This window comes from Saccopteryx leptura, chromosome 4 (assembly GCF_036850995.1).
Source record: "Saccopteryx leptura isolate mSacLep1 chromosome 4, mSacLep1_pri_phased_curated, whole genome shotgun sequence".
Lineage (NCBI taxonomy): Eukaryota > Metazoa > Chordata > Mammalia > Chiroptera > Emballonuridae > Saccopteryx > Saccopteryx leptura.
The window spans coordinates 142,611,188-142,618,140 of record NC_089506.1 but is presented as its reverse complement, the minus strand read 5'-3'; the positions used below and the strand labels follow the sequence as shown (position 1 = coordinate 142,618,140).

General features: G+C 38.2%; 1 non-coding gene across 1 annotated transcript; it reads right to left on the bottom strand.

Moving 5' to 3' along the window:
- Nucleotides 1–5,250: 5,250 nt before the first annotated feature.
- LOC136404564 (small nucleolar RNA U3) lies at nt 5,251–5,461 on the bottom strand. Its single transcript, XR_010751307.1, has one exon. It is a non-coding gene; the product is annotated as a small nucleolar RNA U3 (small nucleolar RNA).
- Nucleotides 5,462–6,953: the final 1,492 nt, after the last annotated feature.

The window sequence follows — 6,953 nt, the reverse complement described above, 5'->3', positions numbered from 1 at the left end:
AGTCAGTGGCTTTGGGAGCCCTGAATGGAAAGGGAAGTGTTTTCCCACTGTGTGTATTACTTGCCTGCTGGGTGCAAGCTAGGTTTAAAGCTAATGGCCCACCAGTTCTTGACTCTGTTATTTCATTACCGTCTGTCCGAATCTAATGTGAACCTGCATGGTCCAGGTGGCTGTGATGGTGGCCATGGCTACTGGCCTTACACAGACAAAACACGGAGTTCCAGGATTTAAGTACAAGTGTGTTCAGAGATCTTAAAGAGTAGCTACCCAATGGCCTATATTTCTCTGTGAAAGGGCACTCTTTGAGGACTTGAACTCAAGATCTTGAAGACATTAGTGAAGGTTTAAAATGCTGTCATGGGGAGTCAAGGAAGAAGTTGCTCGGAAGCCCATCAGAGGATTGCCAGATGGTCTTGGGCATTTATCTGAAATGAACAGATCATGATATTTTTCTTAGTACCTGTTGGTCAAATAAGTTTGTAAATAATGGTATATACAATATATGCTTGCTCACTTATAGTTTGCATTGGGTGTGGGGGACAGGCTGTAAGCAGGCCTGGTCATTATAGCCTAAGGCTTAGTTTTAAGACTAAGCTTTTCCCTACACCCTTGACTGATTGCATGATGTGGGTTGGTGTACTCTCATGAGGAATCGTATTATACCTTAGATAAGTGACTTTGTATCAGAGACTTCCTTGTTTATATATTGGATTAAAGGTTTTGATTTCTAAACTATAAAGTGGGGCAGACCGGGACCTTGCTCTCTGGGTTCCTGAGATTAGCATTAGAAGAGTGATTATGTTCTAGGAGAAGCCCATGCAGTAGGAAAGCAGAGAAAGGCCACATGGCAGAAGTCAGGAGAAGCAGCCAAGATGGCAGAATGCTGAAGGAGAAGCCAGTTTGTGCAGAGTTTATGCAGAGAGGAGATGGGGAACGGAGGTGAATAAGTCTGGTGAGCTAGAAACCTTAGATTCTAGGAAACTCGGATAAGTCAGTAGCTCTGTGAGCCCTGAATGAGTGGGTTTTGGAACCCAGTGTGTGTTTTTACTTGCCCACTGGGTGCAAGCTAGGATTAAAGGTAATGGCCCACCAGTTCTTGGCTCTGTTGTTTCATTACTGTCTGTGTGAATCCAATGTGAACCTGCATGGGCCAGGTGGCTGTGATTATGGCCGTGGCTACTGGCTTTTCAGTACCATTTCAGTACCATTTTACACAATTTACAAAATTGTGTAAATTTTTCCCCAGAGTATCTAAGAATTTAGGTACAGGAGCTGAAGAAGGCCATAGTTAAAAAAATTATTCTAGGACTGAAGCCAGGTTGGTTCAGAAGATAGGGTGGTAAGGGATTCTAGGACATTAATAAAAATCATTTAAGTCAGAACCTCCTAGATGTTTCCTCCTTGAAGACTTGCAGTGTACTCTGTAGCTGCAGAACACTGATGTATAGAGATAGAGCATGTAGTCCTTTAAAGGCTGGGCTTTGCTGAAACACTCAGGGCTCTCAGGCTTGCTATCTCCAGAGGCATAGGTAGCCTTAAACATTTAAAATATTAAAATAGAGTGCTAAGTTGAATTAAAATATTGAAAATGGTATCTTTTTATTATGTTATGCAAATGGTTATGAAGCACTAGATTGGGTGATTTATGAGATCTATGCAGGGTAAGGAAGGCAGTGATGCCTCCAGGAAACTTTGCCTTAGAGAAAATAGCTGTTTGCCTAAGGTAGAAATGTAGGAGTAAGGGGAAGGACAGAGCTTCCTGGAAAGGATGCTGTGGCCCTAGAGGAGAACATAAATAAACAATTCAAAGATTTGGGTGTGGCTGCTCAAGTGTTATTATCTGGACTGGAGTAGAGGGGTGAAGCAACGATTGAGATTTGGGTGAGATTTTGCCCAAAGAAGTTTAAGATCACCTGGAATAATGACAGTTAGTTGTCACCACCTCTCTTTCCTTTCCCCCCACATTCTTTCTTTTCCTCCCTCCATTCTGGTGAGACCTTATTAGGGATTTTAAGGATGCACATAGATGGAAATTAAGCAATTATTATATATTAAGACAATTCTAAGATTCAGAGCTCATCTTTTTCTTTTTCATTGAACAAACAGTTCTAAGACCTAGAACAAATTTGAAGGCCATGTATCAGAAACAATGCATCAACTAAATGCCCTTCATGAATTCTAATTTCTTTCTTTCAGTTTAGATTCCAGCTGTTTTAACTTTTTAAAAATTTAATTTCTGCCTGACCACATTGTGGTGTAGTGGGTAGGGTGTTGACCTGGGACACAAAGGACCCAGGTCTGAAACCCTGAGGTTGCCAGCTTGAGCATGGGCTCATTTGGCTTGAATGTGGGATCATAGACATGACCCTGTAGTCGCTGGCTTGAGCCCAAGGTCTCAGGCTAGGCTGGAGCCCCCCAGTCAAGGCACATATGAGAAAACAATCAATGAACACTTAAGGTGCCATAACTTAAGTTGATGCTTCTCCTCTCTCTACCTTCTTTACTGTCTGTCCTTGTCTCTCCCTCCCTCTCTTTCTCTCTCATGTGCACAAGCTAAAAAAAAATTAAATTCTTTTTCCCCCACCTCATAAACTACAATGGCATTAATCTTAATTTAAAAATCTGCTTTTCTTGTTGTAGTTGATACTGTTTAATGTCCACAATTTTTATTTATGATTTTCTTGTGCAAAGTAAGTCACATTATCTAACTGGAATCTATTCATTATAAACCATCTTGAAATGATAAATTTCTTAAGATAATCCCAAGTCTCTAGTGTGCTCAATAAATGCTTTTAATGTAAGTGAGACAGTTTGTGATTCTGTGATTGGTCATAGATACAGTTTCCTCTCAAGTAGCTCTATCTACTTTTTACTTCAGAGAAATAAATTTTTTAATTTAGAAATTAAATTCAATGAGGTGACATTGGTTAATAAGAGTACATAGGCTTCCAGTGAACATCTCTATAGCATTTGAACTGTTGATTGCATTGAATGCCCATCACCCAAAGTCAAATCATTTTACATCACCATATATTGGCCCCTTTTTACTCCCTTCCTTTCCCCCCTCCCCCTGGTAACTGCTTTATAACTTTTATCTATGTTCATGAGCAGAGACATAAATTTAAGAGGTGTTAGTATATTAAAGATTTTTGTTTCTTTCTTTTACATTAACTTCCAAGGAAGCCTCAGTACTGTTCTCATATCATTAAGCTAGGAGAGAATTCTTTCTTTTACTGTTCTTTATTTTATTTTCTTATTTTCTTTTTCTGTTTTCTCTCTTTTGCTGAAAATTTTGGTAATTTCATTAAAGACCTTTTAAGAGAAACTGTGGTCTTTACTTAGATAGCAATAGGCTTGGTGCTAGACTATAGCCAGTTTTAGAATTTAAAAGCTATTACCTAAAAATATTGCAAAAAAATTCAGCATTTTATGAAAGGCTATATTCTGTAGTTCCAGCAGGAGCAATTGGTATAATGTGTTACTAAACTGCTAGTAAAATAGAATTATATAATTTTTCTGTGTATATGCAAATATGTATAGTCTTACTGTTTGCTGTTCCAACAAATTGCAGTCATTCAAAATGAAATGTAATAGGTTCTTTAAAGGATTTGTGGGAATAATTTTCAAATCTGTATTTGTGAAGAATGAATTGTTCAAATCTAAATATGGGAGAGATAACATGGCATTCTGTTTATAGATATTTGGATTGAACTTTCACAATGGGAAGGAAATAAAATTAATTTATTCAGATTGTGCTCATATTTATATTTAAGATAAGGGGGGGAAGTGGTTTTTGCTATTAGATCTAATGTTAACATGCAACTTGCAAGAGGAGTAATAGTTTCAGAATGCTCTGTGAAAATGGCAAAAGTGAAATGAAAAATTGAAATGTGTGATGAAAATAAACTATCTGTCTATGGCAGGATTTTCAAAGGGAACTTACTCTAAAATCTCTTCAGATGTTCAATCTGTAGTATGAACATTTAATATTTTTTGCTCAGCTTTGAAATTGTACCCATTTAAATCTGTCATGTGCCATTTCAGAAAAGTCTGTACATTTGAGAAGGTGTCTGAGTCATTTTTTAAATTAATGCTAAAGGCAAGAGATAAAGTCTTTGACTTTATCCCCCGGGACAAAATCAGAGGACTGGAGTTGTAGTTTTGGAGAGACAGAGATATGAATAAGAAGCAACCAGTCACTGTTCGGAAGAGCTAACTTAGCTTGTGCTATTGTTCTAGAGAACTTAAAATGTCTGCTATGTATGTTTTTTTTAATGACTTAATTCAGATTCTTATATATTAAGACTATGAAAGATTGTCCATCTCATTCAGAAGTAAAGTTTCAGAAACCTTCTTATTAATCTTGTGATATGCTTGGAATTTTCACAAGGCATGAAGAAGGGTAGAACAAGAATGTCTAAGAAGGAAGAAAGGTGAGAATTAAAGCAGCATATTTCCTATCAAGTAAATTAAATTGGCACCTATGTGGGAACTATTCCTTGTTATTTTTTTAAAGTGGCCTAGAATTGTCTATGTTTTATAACATAGTATCTCCTGGTTCTACATTATCTTAGAAATATTATAGTTAGTGTAGAAAATTAAATATACATGAATGCCTTTAAATTAATAGTAAAGAGATATTTAAAAATTACTGTTTTGAAAGGTGAATATTTTTCCTAACTAAAGTAAATGAAATTTATAAGCCTATCAGCTATTAAGCTAGATGTCTATGTGATTTTCTTCTGAACTAATGGCACCTGACTAAGGGTGCTGTTTGGGACTGTTTTTTGTTTTGTTTTGTTTGGTTTTTTTACAGGGACAGAGAGAGAGAGTCAGAGAAAGAGATAGATAGGGACAGACAGACAGAAACGGAGAGATGAGAAGCATCAATCACTAGTTTTTTGTTGCGCATTGTGATACCTTAGTTGTTCATTGATTGCTTTCTCATATGTGCCTTGACCGTGGGCCTTCAGCAGACTGAATAACCCCTTGCTCGAGCCAGCCAGTGACTTTTGGTTTAAGCTGGTGAGCTTTTTTTTTGCTCAAACCAGATGAGCACCCGCTCAAGCTGTCGACCTCGAGGTCTCAAACCTGAGTCCTCAGCATCCCAGTCAGATGCTCAATCCACTACACCACTGCCTGGTCAGGCTGGAACCAGTTTTAATAAGCCACGTCTTACCTCATTTTTTCCTAGGTTTTGCTCACTCTATTCAGGACCCCTCACTAGCTCTCTCCACTCTTTTTTTTTCTACCACTCAGACTGCACCCACTCCTTCTTACTCTCCTAAAGGAAGAGAAGAATGATCATCAGTGGCAAAAGGCAGTTGCACAAGCAACACCAAGAGCTGGCTTCATGCTCAGGAGAGAACACTGCAACTCCTCCTTGTGGTTTCGGGTACTCACAATCAGAGAAACTTCTCCAGTAACAAACTATAGAAACAACCCCTGAATGTATAAAGTTCAGGATCTTTCCACTCTTAAAGTAAAATAGTTTTCTCATTAATTTAGCTCATTCATGTGAACTGCAGACACATTAAACTATAACATGCTAAGGGTCAACATATTATCCTCTCCCAAACACAAGTAATAATTTTCAGGAACACCAAACTCCAAACCCATATTGAGAATTGAAATGCTTCCTTAATAAACAAGTCCTATTTTCCTTCCTATGGGGTCAGCAAGCTTCCACTGAGTTATGAATTGCAAGAAAATATAATGGCCTAAAACAGCAACTGTTTATTTAGCTTATGAGTCCATGTATTGGTGATTTAGCTGGTGTTATAAGATCACTTGGCTTCTGATGGTAGCTGACTACATCTCATTCTTCTGTCTGTTGTCAGCTGATGATACATCCAGCTTCCCAATGGCTTCATTTCTATATCAGAGGGTTGGCTCACTGTTAACTGCAGTGACCAGATTGCTTGGCCTTGGTGTCTCTCATAACATGGGACATCTTCTCACATCATTCAGCAAGCCTGCTCACATCACCCACATACCTGATCATGTAGTCCAACAGACTTATTTAATGGAGCTAATTTATGTGCAGCTGAAAGGTTCCCAGAGCAACAGCAAGGCAAGTCCCAAGTGCAAAGTGCCTGAAACTCTCTGCTTATGTCATATTTATTAAAGAAACACTGAGCAGTGCAAGTCACACGACCAATCCAGATTTAAGGGATAAGGAAGTATGGTATACTGATTAATGGGAGGATCTACAAGGTTATGTGGCAAAGTTGTGGATGTGGGAGAAAAAGAATGCTTGGTCATTTAAAAAATTTGTAAGACCTATTTTTGTGCAGAGTACAAATTAGTTCTTCCTGCTTAGAGCCAATAAGAATAAGAAGAACTACGACAGCTCTTTATCTCCCCACAATCTCCCTCCAACAATGAAGAAGAGAGTGGGTTGGAAGGAAGAGAATGATATCTGACATTGGCGTATCCCAAGAAGTCAGGAAGTAGCATGGGGTGCTGTATACATATGTAATTTTCAGAAAGGGGAAGATGCTAAATGTTCATCTTTTACTTTATATTCTGCCTAGCACTCATGTGTACTGATATGATCAGTCCTGCATACACATTTTCTCCTAATTTGGTGTTCACATTTCATCTTTCAAAAATGATTAGTGACAGAGATAGAGTAAAAAATGTTGCCAAATTGCATCTAAATATGAAAGCTTCATTAATGAAATGACACATTTTTCTCTTTATTTAAAAAATAGAATTTGCCCGTTTGTCTCTTGTACCTTTTTTTTTCTTTACTTATTTTTTAGAGAGGCAAGGAGATGGAGAGGCAGGAACATTGAACTGCTCCTGTACATAACCTGACCGAAGAATCGAACCAACAACCTCCACTCTCCAGGATGTCGCTCCAACCAACTGAGCTGTCTGGCCAGGACTGAATTTTTATTGATTTTTGGAGAGACAGAGAGAGGAAGGGAGAGAGGGGAGGGGGAAAG